This window comes from Salvelinus sp. IW2-2015, unplaced genomic scaffold, assembly GCF_002910315.2.
Source record: "Salvelinus sp. IW2-2015 unplaced genomic scaffold, ASM291031v2 Un_scaffold5780, whole genome shotgun sequence".
NCBI lineage: Eukaryota > Metazoa > Chordata > Actinopteri > Salmoniformes > Salmonidae > Salvelinus > Salvelinus sp. IW2-2015.
In genome coordinates, this window is record NW_019947045.1 from 14,786 (window position 1) to 29,431 (window position 14,646).

Genomic DNA, 14,646 nt, shown 5'->3' on the forward strand with positions numbered 1-14,646 from the left:
TTTATTAAACACCCAGAGCAGATCAGTTAGAATCTGTCCGTCTTTTATTAAACACAGAGCAGATCAGATTAGAATCTGTCCTGTCTTTATTAAACACACAGAGCAGATCAATTAGAATCTGTCCCAGTCTTGTATTAACACACAGAGCAGATCAGATTAGAATCTGTCCCAGTCTTTTATTAACACACAGAGCAGATCAGATTAGAATCTGTCCCAGTCTTATTAAACACACAGAGCAGATCAGATTAGAATCTGTCCCAGTCTTTTATAAACACGAGCAGATCAGATTAGAATCTGTCCCAGTCTTTATTAAACACACAGAGCAGATCAGATTAGAATCTGTCCCAGTCTTTTATTAAACACACAGAGCAGATCAGATTAGGAATCTGTCCAGTCTTTATTAAACACACAGAGCAGATCAGATTAGAATCTGTCCCATCGTTTAATTAAAACACACAGAGCAGATCAGATTGGAATTGTCCCTGTCTTTATTAAACACACAGAGCAGAATCAGATTAGAATCTGTCCCATCTTTTTAAACACACCAGAGCAGATCAGATTAGAATCTGTCCCATGTCTTTATTAAACACACAGAGCAGATCAGATTAGAATCTGTCCCGTCTTTATTAAACACACAAGAGCAGATCAGATTGAGATCTGTCCCGTCTTTATTAAACACCAGCGAGCAGATCAGATTAGAATCTGTCCCAGTCTTTATTAAACACCAGAGCAGATCAGATTAAATCTGTCCCTGTCTTTATTAAAACACACAGAGCAGATCAGATTAGAATCTGTCCCAGTCTATAATAAACAACTGTATCAAGGAATAAACATTTTAATGGGATTAAGGCTATGTTCCAATCTTTTCTAAGATCTACATTTAACTGCCAAAATAAAGGAAACACTTGAGTAATGAGGGATACAAAGTACTGTATATTGAAAGCAGGTGCTTCCATACAGATGTGGTTCCTGAGTTAATTAAGCAATTAACATCCCATCATGCTTAGGGTTATGTATAAAAATGCCTCAATGACTTTGAAAGAGGGGTCTCAAAGGAGCATAGGGCGTTTAAAGTGTGTGTGTGCGTGTGCGTGTGCGTGTGCGTGTGCGTGCGTGCGTGCGTGCGTGCGTGTGTGTGTGTGTGTGTCTCAGTCACCAGATCTCAACTCAATTGAACACTAATGGGAGATTCTGGATGCCTGACACAGCGTTGTCCACCACTATATTATGGAATTTCTTGTGGAAGAATGGTGTCACATCCCTCCAATAGTTCCAGACACTTCTAGAATCTATGCCAAGGTGCATTGCAGCTATTCTGGCAGGCCAACGCCCTATTAAGACACGTTATGTTGGTGTTTCCTTTATTCTGGCAGTTACATGTATATTCCAATTCTAATCCAAATGTGGATGACTAAACAAGTCATGGACATAGTGACCATTATCAATCAGTTTGTAAATGATTGGTTTGAAAAGGTAATGAATCTTACAATGGCCTACACATCCTGTATCATACTTTGAGATTTGAGATGGGTAGCATGGACTGTTTATCATTTCAACAACACCAGACTGTTGCCTGCCATGACACATCACAACAAACGGAGCCCTAGTATGGAGCATGACTAAGCATACCCTGTCAAATAATTACATGTTCATGCTTTTTAGCCAGTGTATCGTCAGTTTTCATTCTTTATATGGGAGGTTGGCAGTCATGTTGTAATCAATAAGTGTTAGCAGACATAACAGATAGAGGTTACACCACCTTATGAATGTACTGTAAGTGTAGCAATATCAACACGGTCTCAATTACTTTCTTTAGCAAGCTGTCCTGGGTGCTCAAACAGATGACCTCCGAGTTTATTTTACCTTTATTTAACTCGGCAAGTCAGTTAATGACAAATTCTTATTTTCAATGACGGCCTAGGAACAGTGGGTTAACTGCCTTGTTCAGGGGCAGAACGACAGATTTGTACCTTGTCAGATCAGGGATGCGAACTTGCAACCTTTCGGTTATTAGTCCAATGCTCAAACCACTAGGCTACACTGCCGCCCCATGAGTTTAGAGATGGATGTTGGTTTGTATAGATTTCATTGTGTTAATGTAACTTTGTCTTCCCCACCAGTGGGTTGAGCCACAGACAATGGATAGTTATCAGAGGGATACTATAATAGCCTATTTCTGGAGTAAGGTCAAATCTATCTATAAGGTCTATGGAGTGGCTCTATGAAGGACTGACTGTCTGGAGGTTGTCCATTCGTTAAGGTGATTTAAAACAGCCAACACAACATTCTTACAGTTTGCTGATGAGGCGAGAGCGGGAGAGGGCTTACTGTCATCAAACATAAACGTCATTCAGTTCTGTGTGACTGAGTAGCTTAGTTATTGTTCCTGAGTTGACCAATTTGCAAGATAGATGGAGGTGTAGTGTACTGCAGTATGGTATAATATTGTATAGTGTAGTGTAGTGTAGTCTAGTGTTTTGTACAGTACAGTACAATACAGTATAGTATAGTGCAGTATAGTATATAGTCTAAATTAAACGTGTTAAAACAGGCAAATGGAAAAATGTCTTACCAGCTGCAGCCATATGTTGGTTGTTAAAACCTGGTTCTTCTCATCCTGTTGCATTGAGAGATAGATGAACATGTCAGTTTGTATCATCAGAGAGAGATAGATGAACATGTCAGTTTGTAAAGTCAGTTTGTAACATGATAGAGAGATAGATGAACATGTCAGTTTGTATCTCAGAGAGAGATAGATGAACATGTCAGTTTGTATCATCAGAGAGATAGATGAACATGTCAGTTTGTATCCTCAGAGAGATAGATGACATGTCAGTTTGTATCATCAGAGAGAGATAGATGAACATGTCAGTTTGTATCATCAGAGAGATAGATGAACATGTCAGTTTGTATCATCAGAGAGAGATAGATGAACATGTCAGTTTGTATCATCAGAGAGATAGATGAACATGTCAGTTTTGAACATCAGAGAGATAGATGAACATGTCAGTTTTTAACATCAGAGAGAGATAGATGAACATGTCAGTTTGTAACATCAGAGAGATAGATGAACATGTCAGTTTGTATCATCAGAGAGAGATAGATGAACATGTCAGTTTATAACATCAGAGAGAGATAGATGAACATGTCAGTTTGTAACATCAGAGAGAGATAGATGAACATGTCAGTTTGTAACATCAGAGAGAGATAGATGAACATGTCAGTTTGTATCATCAGAGAGAGATAGAGAACATGTCAGTTTGTATCATCAGAGAGAGATAGATGAACATGTCAGTTTGTTATCATCAGAGAGAGATAGATGAACATGTCAGTTTGTACATCAGAGAAGATAGATGAACATGTCAGTTTGTAACATCAGAGAGAATAGATGAACATGTCAGTTTGTAATCGAGAGAGATAGATAACATGTAGTTCAAGAGAGATAGATGAAATGTCAGTTTGTATCATCAGAGAGATAGATGAACATGTCAGTTTGTACATCAGAGAGATAGATGAACATGTCAGTTTGTAACATCAGAGAGAGATAGATGAACATGTCAGTTTGTAACATCAGAGAGAGATAGTGAACATGTCAGTTTGTAACATCAGAGAGAGATAGATGAACATGTCAGTTTGTATCATCAGAGAGAGATAGATGAACATGTCAGTTTGAACATCAGAGAGATAGATGAACAGTTCAGTTTATCATCAGAGAGATAGATGAACATGTCAGTTTGTAACATCAGAGAGAGATAGATGAACATGTCAGTTTGTATCATCAGAGGAGATAGATGAACATGTCAGTTTGTATCATCAGAGAGAGATAGATGAACATGTCAGTTTGATCATCAAGAGAGATAGATGAACATGTCAGTTTGTATCATCAGAGAGAGATAGATGAACATGTCAGTTTGTAACATCAGAGAGAGATAGATGAACATGTCAGTTTGTATCATCAGAGAGAGATAGATGAACATGTCAGTTTGTAACATCAGAGAGATAGATGAACATGTCAGTTTGTATCATCAGAGAGATAGATGACATGTCAGTTTGTAACATCAGAGAGAGAAGATGAACATGTCAGTTTGTGTCATCAGAGAGAGATAGATGAACATGTCAGTTTGTAACATCAGAGAGAGATAGATGAACAATCAGTTTGTAACATCAGAGAGAGATAGATGAACATGTCAGTTTGTATCATCATCAACATTTTTTGTTCCAGCCCAGGGCTAACACATCTGATAATACAAAACAACTAATCACCCTTGATTTGAGTTGAATCAGGTTTGTTAGTGTTGGGCTAGCACAAAAATGTCAGCTCTGTAACTTGCGTACCACAGTAACTCACCACGTCCATGATCTGCATCAAACTAAAGCTGAAGTTGACAGTGAGGGAGTGGGTGTCATTGAACACTGGCCTTCTAGTGGGTTGTAGTTGGCCATAAGATCCTTGTACAGCCTCCGCTGGGGCTCCCCTTGGAGGGACACTGCCAGGGGAAAAAGCACAACAGAGGTAGACATTTGAGCCTCTGTTTTAAAATGTGCTTGGTCTTCTCTGAAGATCGATAGACTTTACAAAGATGTGTATTGTAGTCCCTGTTGTACAATAACATGTCTTGTTAACCACAGTGGGGTAAAACATGGTCATGCTTTTTTTACTAATTCCTTTCACATACATACATGACCCAAAGCAAAATAAGATAATGCTGTGAACTAGAGCAACAAAATTAGATAACGCTATAAACTAGAGCAGCAAATGAGATAAAGCTGTAAACTAGAGCAGCAAAATGAGATAAAGCTGTAAACTAGAGCAGCAAAATGAGATAATGCTGTAAACTAGAGCAGAAAAATGAGATAAAGTTGTAAACTAGTTCAGCAGATGATATAATGCTGTAAACTAGAGCAGCAAATGAGATAAAGCTGTAAACTAGAGCAGCAAAATGAGATAAAGTTGTAAACTAGATCAGCAAATGAGATAATGCTGTAAACTAGAGCAGCAAATGAGATAATGCTGTAAACTAGAGCAGAAAAATTAGATAAAGTTGTAAACTAGAGCAGCAGATGATATAATGCTGTAAACTAGAGCAGCAAAATTAGATAATGCTGTAAACTAGATCAGCAGATGGACCATACACTTTTTCGCTTAATCTCCAATATAGTGAGAGAATGAGAGAGAGAGAATGAGAGAGAGAATGGAGAAGTGAGAATGAGAAAGAGAATGAGAGAGTGAGAATGAGAACGAGAAAGCACGAGAGAGAGAGAATGAGAGAGTGAGAATGAGAACGAGAAAGCACGAGAGAGAGAGCATGAGAGAGAGAGAATGAGAGCAACATTTTTTATATGGGAAATTTTAATATGGCAATGAATGCACTCAAAGAAAAAGCATGTATGCAATAAAGATTTTATTATAAAAAAATCAACATCCCAATTAGAATTTGGACCAAAATATTTGACAGCCTAATGCTACCAATAGCTCTTTATGGAAGTGAGGTTTGGGGGCCACTCAATAAACTGGACTTTAAAATGTGGGACAAACATCCAATTGAAGCCCTACATGCAGAAAAATATCTGAAGATCATACACATTTTGGCTACACCTAAATTAAAGTCCAAATTCAAGTCTCCAATTTAAAGCACTTCAAACCCAAGAACTGGGCCCAGAAACGAGCCCTCTCAGTCAGCTGGTGTTGGACCAAACCAACCAAACGGACACCAGCACACCTTCTAAAGAAAGAATTCAAATAAACAAATATGTATTTGCTTGAGGGACACTGAATAATAACATCTGCATAGTAAACAGTAACTTACTCATTATTAGTTTTATTGTTATTACTATTATTATTATTATTAGTGGTATTATTGTTATTACTTTTATTATTATTGTTGTGATTATTATTCCAAATAGTAGTGTTATGGGTAGTAGGGGTGATGGTAATGATAGCAGTTTAATGATGGTGGTGGTAGTAGTAGTAGTAATGATGATGGTAGTTGCAGTACTGATGTAATGGCGAGGATGACTGTCACGACTTCCGCCAAAGTCGGTCCCTCTTCCTTGTTCGGGCGGCGTTCGGCGGTCGACGTCACCGGCATTCTAGCCATCGCCGGTCCACTTTTTCTTTCCATTTGTTTTGTCTTTGTTTTACAAACCTGGTTTCAATTCCACAATTATATGTTCATTTATTAAACCTCTGTTTTCCCCATGGTTTTTGTGCATGTTTGTTTATTTGTTTGGTCCGTTTGTGGGCCTGGTGTTACATCATGTATTTAGATATTTTGAGAAAAGTTCCTTGTGTTACTCTTCTCTGCTGTCCTGCGCCTGACTCCTCTGCACCAGCTACACGCAGATCCTTACAATGACTGTCACGATATTCGTCTTCGGATGAAGAGTAGCCATCGGACCAAAGCACAGCGTGGCAAGTGTTCATGTTATTTTTATTAGAACAGAAACACTAAACAAAATAACAAAGAGCGTGAAACGAAAACGAAACAGTCCTGTAAGATGCAGCAACACAAAACAGAAAAACAACTACCCACAAAACCAACATGGAAAATGGCAACCCAAATAGGCTCCCCAATCAGAGACAACGAGAAACAGGTGTCTCTGATTGGGAACCAATTCAGGCCACCATAAACCTACAATCCCCTAGACCTACCAAATCCCCATAGATAGACAAAACCCCTAGACAAGTCAAAAACCCCTAGACAATACAAAAACAAACAAACCACCCTTGTCACACCCTGACCTAACCAAAAAATAAAGAAAACAAATATAACTAAAGTCAGGGCGTGACAATGACAGTTAGTTCTAAGTTAGTTATAGTTTAATTTTCCATGTTTAGCCTTTTCTATGTATTATTTCTACTATTGACTGTTACCATTTTATTGTTGTTATTTTTAGAATTGTTTTGTATTATTATTTACTACCATTTTATATTATTATTCTTTATTCTTACTATTTTTATTACAATGTATATTATATACAATATTACGTTTTTCATGCCAATAAAGCAGCTGAGAGCAAGAGAATGAGAGCAGAGAGAGAGAGAGAGAGATTGAGAGAGACTATAAACCACCTGGTGGACAGCCGGTCCAGCTCATTTGGATGCTTGCTTATTGATCCAAGAGGCTCATCAAACGTTCTCCAGCTAGATTCAGCTAGAAGCATACTGACACCCTATAACTCTCAGTACCTCAGTATCTCTAATGTCTTACTAAGCCCTTCTACAGTACCAGTCATTGGAATAAATGTCCATGGTTGTGTTCAGTACAGAAAAAAAACGTTTTGAAACTACCTAAAATTGTCCAATGAGATCACAGGTGTTTTCTCCCGGCTGCGCATGGACCATAACAACACAGTGTATTCAGTTCATTCAGAGTCCTCCTCTTAAATTCTCTGAAAAGGTCTTACTCTATTTTAAGGCGCTTCAGACGTCGGATGGCTACTTACTTTTCTGATAGCCAAAACCTAATTACCCAGAACCACCTCTGGGAAAGCACTTTACTCCACTGATTTGGTTGCTCGGAGAGCTCAAGGGTTCACTGTCTATTTTGAAATTGTTTCTAAGTTCTGTAAGAAAACATCTAGTCCCTCATCAGTTACCCAGGTCGCATACAGAGGCTTTCAAACTGGAAGATCAGATAAAAGCTTGTTCTTTGTCTCCGGTCTGATTCCCCTCTGGATCGCGGGCCCTCTTCATAATCACATTTCAGTGTTACCATCAGTGGGATAACATCACTGTGTTATTGTGTAAAGATGTATCAGTCATTCATCAGGGTACATTAGTAATATTACTGACGGGAAATACAAAGTAGCTTTCTGATGTTTTCCAATAGGAAGGGAGGCTGGGGAGCAGAGGACGGAGACAAAGCATCTCCTGTACTTCTTGATTAAATCTAGGAGACCCACCAATGTCAGTTAGATAGATAAAGCAGAGAGCTGGCCAAGACTATATCTCTTCCCCCCCTCTCCATCTCTACATCTCACTCTTAATCTCTCGATCTCTCTCTCCCTCGAGAATTCAATTAGGTATTGCAATAGACTGGAGACTCCAGAGCGGAGGTCTTACTAAATGGACGCAGACATTACATTTTTATTACCTCCTCCATCTCTGCCTGTGATTTCATCTACATGCTGAACGACATGTATACGAACTCATGTATTGCTGGACGTGATCTGAGAGGTGACTGAGCAGTAGGGAACCTAGGAACCGAGGGTATTCATGGTGAGACCTCGATACGAGAGGTACCACGAGGTGACCTGACGAGTGTGACATAGAACGAAGAGAGGTGAACCTGACGGCAGTTGACCTGACGAGAGGTGAACCTGACGAAGATGTGAACCTGACGAGAGGTGAACCTGACGAGAGGTGAACCTGACGAGAGGGTGAACCTGACGAGAGGTGAACCTGACGAGATGTGGACCTGACGAGAGGTGAACCTGACGGGAGGATGTAGGGGACCTGACGAGAGAGTGAACCTTACGAGGAGTGAAACCTGACGAGAGGTGAAGCCTGACGAGATGTGGACCTGACCGAGAGGTGAACCTGACGAGATGTGGACCTGACGAGAGGTGAACCTGACGAGAGGTGAACCTGACGAGAATGTGGTGGACCTGACGATGATGTGAGAACCTGATGACGAGCGTGAACCTGACGAGTTGAGAGGTGAAACCTTGAGAGGTGAACCTGACGAGAGGTGAACCTGACGAGAGGTGAACCTGACGAGAGGTGAACCTGACGAGATGTGAACCTGACGAGATGTGAACCTGACGAGAGGTGAAACATGTGGAGAGGTGACCCTGTTGAGAGGAGAACCTGACGAAGAGGTGAACCTGACGAGGATGTGAACCTGACGAGGTGTGAACCTGACGAGAGGTGAACCTGACTGAGAGAGGTGAACCTGCGAAGAGGTGAAACCTGACGAGCAGGTGACCTGAGAGAGGTGGATCCTAACCTGACGAGAGGTGAACCTGACGAGAGATGACCCTGTTGAGAGGTGAACCTGATGAGAGGTGAACCTGACGAGATGTGAACCTGACGAGATGTGAACCTGACGAGATGTGAACCTGACGAGAGGTGGACCTGACGAGAGGTGAACCTGTTGAGAGGTGAACCTGTTGAGAGGTGAACCTGATGAGAGGTGAACCTGACGAGAGGTGAACCTGACGAGATGTGGACCTGCAAGTAAGCATTTCATTGCACTGTGTACTCCATGTATAAAATGCATTCGGAATGTATTCAGACCCCTTCCCTTTTTYCACATTTTGTTACGTTACAGCCGTATTCAGAAATGTATTAAATAATGTTTTTCCCTCTTCAATCTGCGCACAATACCCGATAATGACAAATCAGGTTTTTAGACATTTTTGCTAAAGTATTAAAAATAAAAAACAGAAATACCTTATTTACATAAGTATTCCGATCCTTTGCTATGAAACTCTAAATTAAGCTCAGGTGCATCCTGTTTCCATTGATCATCCTTTATATGCTTTTTATAACTTGATTGGAGTTCACCTGTGGTAAATTCAATTGAATGGACATGATTTGGAAAGGCCCACACCTGTCTATATAAGGTCCCACAGTTGACTGTGCATGTCAGAGCAAAAACCAAGCCATGAGGTCGAAGGAATTGTCTGTAGAGCTCCGAGACAGGATTGTGTCGAGGCACAGATCGGCAGCATTGAAGGTCAACAAGAACACAGTGGCCTCCATCATTCTTAAATGGAAGAAGTTTGGAACCACCAAGACTCTTCCTAGAGTTGGCCGCCCGGCCAAACTGAGCAATCGGGGGATAAGGGCCCTTGATCAGAGAGGTGACCAAGTAGCAGATGGTTTGACAGAGCTCCAGAGTTCCTCTGTGGAGATGGGAGAACCTTCCAGAAGTACAACCATCTCTGCAGCACTCCACCATCACCATCCCTACGGTGAAGCATGGTGGTGGCAGCATCATGCTGTGGGGTTGTTTTTCAGCGCCTCTACACAAGTCTTTGAATGTCTTTCAAAGTGGCCCAGCTAGAGTCCGGACCTTGAACCGATCAAACATCTCTGGAGAGACCTAAAAATAGCTGTGCAGCAATGTGCCTCATCCAACCTGACAGAGCTTGAGGGGGATCTGCAGAGAAGAATGGGAGAAAATCCCCAAATACAGGTGTGCCAAGCTTACCCAAGAAGACTTGAGGCTGTAATCGCTGCCGAAGGTGCTTCAACAAAGTATTGAGTAAAGGGTCTTAATAGTTAGTAAATGTTATATTTAATTCTAAAAACCTTTTTGCTTTGTCATTATGGGGTATTGTGTGTAGATTCATGAGAAAAAAAACAACAATTTAATCAATTTTAGAATAAGGCTGTAATGTAACAAAATGTAGAAAAAGTCAAGGGTCTGAATACTTTCCGAATGCACTGTATATATGACTGATAAACAAACATGAACAAGGAAAGACAGAGTATATATGCTTTCAGAGTAAGCATAGGCAGGAAGGGGAGTGGGTAATACTGTTACTCAGGATGTAATGTCATGACATCTTGTGACAGCTTTGTCTTAAACAAGAGCTACAAGCCACATGGAGTGTGACCATCCATGACAATGCAGCACTCAATGGGAAACATCACCTTGGAAAGCAAATTAATATGATGCTTTGCCAATACCGATATTTGTCACAATGACCATTTCATTGACCTATGACCTATGACTTAAAATTGTCATTGGTCTTAATCTCCTTATTATTATGTGTGATTATTAAGTTGAGGTATATATTTATATCTAAGTTGAGTAGTATATCTTATATCTAAGTTGAGGTGTATATCATATCTAAGTGAGGTGTATTATCATATCTAAGTTGAGGTGTATATCATATCTAAGTTGATAAGGTAGTATACCATATATAAGTTTGAGTGTATGTATACCATATATTAAGTTGAGGTGATACCATATATAAGTTAGGTGTATACCATATATAAGTTGAGGTGTATACCATATATAAGTTGAGGTGTATACCATATATAAAGTTGAGGTATATATATATCTAAGCTTGAGGTGATACCATATCTAAGTTGAGGTGTATACCATATATAAGTTGAGGTGTATACCATATATAAGTTGAGGTGTATACCATATCTAAGTTGAGGTGTATACCATATATAAGTTTAAGTGTATATCATATCTGTCCAAACAAAGGTTGTTTCTCATAATTTTCTCACAATAGATTGTTGCTTAATTTATTTCTCACTGTCTTGAATATGCAGATCATGTCCACACCTTGTTATATGGAGTGYATGCTTTCATCACAGTTCCAATGCGGAATAACTAACTAGGCTTACTGGTCGTAACTACATGTAAATGCATGGCACATAAGTCATTGTTCATTCTCTTTGTGCCTGCAAAAGCCATCTGCATTGTGATGTTGCTGATGTAAATACAGCATCTAATTATAATCTATTTATAAGCTGTCATATGATTTATTAATTTAAAACTTTTTATGTCAGATTTTGAGTAGCAGCCTGAATCAAGCCTGTTGAAGCAGTCCTGGGATTCAACATGTGAAAAGACAGTAGTAATACATGGATAGATTAGGATCAGACAGTGGTTGCTAGGATACATGCATTGAAAACATGGAGTGATACAGTATGTTCAGCACAGTAACTGTCAAAATGTATTCACTGTATGTATGTACATGTGCACAACTGACGTTGTCCAACAACTTGATTTGAAAGCAGCACTGAACACCAATAACACATCTAATGAACATTTAGGACGCACATAACAATACAATTAAAATACATGCATTACTTCTTACCTTGCAATAGGCAGACAGTGACTGCAATGTAGAGGAGAGCATTCCATGGACCCATCATTGCGTTCAATAGAAGTGTCTGGCATAGACCCGCTGAACTCCGGATGTATTTTAATTCATAAAAATATCAAACATCACTGATCGTCCTCCATAGTCTTCCTCACTGAAGTGTGAAGGCTGTAAGAGATGTGAGCGGAGGAGGCGGCAGCAGTGGGACTGGGACCTGGATGAAGCCGCCACCGCCGCCCCTCCTACTAAATATGTTTGACAAGAGAGGGGTCTGTCACATTGCGCTGCAGTGACAGACTTGCTGTTGCCTTTCCCAAAAGTGCAGTAAAGTAAACCATTGTAGAGGAGAGAGAGATTATTAGAGAGAGTAGTATTGGATATCTGATACTAGTTGAGGTGGTATATCATATCTAAGTTGACGGTATAGTGTAGAAGATTTCTCATCGATGAATATAACAAGCTTGAGATAGGTATAACTTATCAAGTATCTATAAGCGGTAATCTATAGAGATTGAGGGGTTATAACATCATTTATGTCACAGTCTGGAGAGGTAGTGAAACTTACCATATATAAAGTTGGAGGTGTATAACATATAATACGTTGATGGTTGATACATGATCAAGTTGAGGTGTATCACCATATATAAGTTTAAGTGTATATATATCTGTCCAACAAAGGTTGTTCTCATGAATTTTCTCAAATAGATGAGTGTTTGCTTAATTTTTTCTCGACTGTTTGAATGATGCAGATCATGTCCACACCGCTTGTTATAGCACTGGATGTCATGCTTTCGATACAGTTCCAATGCGGAATAACTAACTAGTCTTCTGGTGTAACTACCATGTAAATGCATGCACATAAGTCATTGTTCATTTTCTTTTGTGCCTGCAACAAAGCAGGTCTGCTAAGAAAGTGATCGGTTTGCGGCTTGATTCCAGTAAATACAACGGGTCATTTTCTAATTATACACAAAAATCAATTGTTATAAAGAACGGGTTGGGAGACTCGGTCCAACATTGCTTTCCTTTAATTTAAAACTTTTTGTGGAATGATGACCGCATTTGGGTAAATGGTAGGTGTAGGACGTTGAATTACAGAAGCGTCTTTGTGAATTGAAGCTGGTTTTGATCGAAGCAGGTGTCCTGTGCCGGGATTCCAACATGGTGAATGTAGGATTCACTGTGGATATATAAACATGGATTAAGATTAGGATCAGAAGTGGTTTGTTTTGGTCAGTAAAGAGATAGCAGTAGCATCTGACAACCTATGAGTTGAACTCAGCAGTGGGAATTGCATCGCCGCACAGTATTTGTTGAGAGACTGTTTCCTTTACACATGCTGTTTATGTCTTAGTTGTGGGTCTACAAAAGATACGGTATTGTCACTTGCAATGTGGTGTCACTGACTGAAAAGCGCTAAACTGACCCAATAACACCATCACTAATGAAACATATTTAGAGTCACAATGTCAAATGTACGGGGAGATATTGTCTTTAAATATGAAAATTTGATTACATACGCATTATAATGTATCATCTAGAAAAATATGAGAAAGGCAGAACTCAGTGACTTGCAATGTGGAGGGAAAGCATCTGACTTGTCTTGAAGTCCATCGAGTAAACGCATCATTATGCCGTTCTACAGTAGCAGTGTTTGCATCCATGTTGGTTTATGGCAAGTAAACAATCCTGCTTGAGCAGAAACACTAGCCTCACATAAAGTTTGGCTGGCATGGACTCACATCTGTGTGTCAGTATATCAGGATGTTTATGTCATTTTAATATTTTAATTGTAATATATTTAATATCAAATCTGAACTTAAGGGTATGTCATAGTCCTTCCTCAATCGAATGTGAAGGCTGTAAGAGATGTGAGGGAGGAGGCGGGCAGCAGTGGGAACTGGGACTGATTGAAGCCGCACCCTTATCTTGTACTGCCACACATACAATTACTGTAGTTTTCCAATCGCGCCTGTGAATTTAAAAACCTCGATTCAAACCCGGGCACGAGACCGGGAGTTTTCCCCTAAGTCGCAACTAGGGGCACCCTATAATTATGTTTGACAAGAGAGGGGGGTATGTCCACAATTTTGGGTCTGAGGGACTGTTAGGCGGAATGGGGGGGTGAAAAAATGAATAATGAAGGTTGGCTCGCGTAGACGACCTGTCATATTAGGGACAATTGTCATGACTAAGAGTTTGTACCGCACAGCACATGTGATGATGGACTAGTGGTACAGACATTTATGCCGCATGATAACAGACTTGTGCTTTGAGTGTAAAGTATGTCTTATCTGTTTTGTTATTGTCTCTATATTTTTTGGTTTGGTCAGTACGGGAATGTCGGTAAAGTGTTGACGTGAGTTGGGGGGGTGGGGTAGTTAAAACCTCTAATGACTTGCGGCAGTGTTCTTGAATGTTTTGCTTTTCCTATGTTTTTGTATTTTCTACACTTATGTGTGTTGGGGTTCATCTCTGGTATGGTTCTCCCTCGTAGCAGTTGACATTGGGATTTTTTCTGCAGAATACAGTTTCACTGCTGATATAAGGCGAGGCATGGATCGTGTCGAATCGTTGTCTCTGGTTCTCAAATACTGCGGTGATGTAGCCACTGTTCCCGGGACTGTGTTTGGGGTATGTTTTTTTCCTTTGTTTAGGTCCTGTATTGTGACATGCAAAAACCTTTGCAGAACTGTTCGTTTGTCGGGCTTTGGGTTGTTTTTGGTTCTAGTGTTCGTATTTATTTTTAAGTATTATGGCAAAACTACACGCTGCACTTTGGTCTCTTCCTTCTCCCCCTTCTCCCGACGAAATCGTTAAAAAGGGGTAAATACTTTCTGAAGGCACTGT

At 39.9% G+C, this 14,646-nt stretch overlaps 1 non-coding gene across 1 annotated transcript; it reads right to left on the reverse strand.

Moving 5' to 3' along the window:
* Positions 1 to 2,572: 2,572 nt before the first annotated feature.
* On the reverse strand, positions 2,573 to 11,996 carry LOC112078510 (uncharacterized). Its single transcript, XR_011478715.1, has 3 exons — positions 11,791 to 11,996; positions 4,349 to 4,487; positions 2,573 to 2,617 (listed from the first exon to the last, which is right to left on the reverse strand). It is a non-coding gene; the product is annotated as an uncharacterized protein (transcript).
* Between the last annotated feature and the right edge of the window lie 2,650 nt (positions 11,997 to 14,646).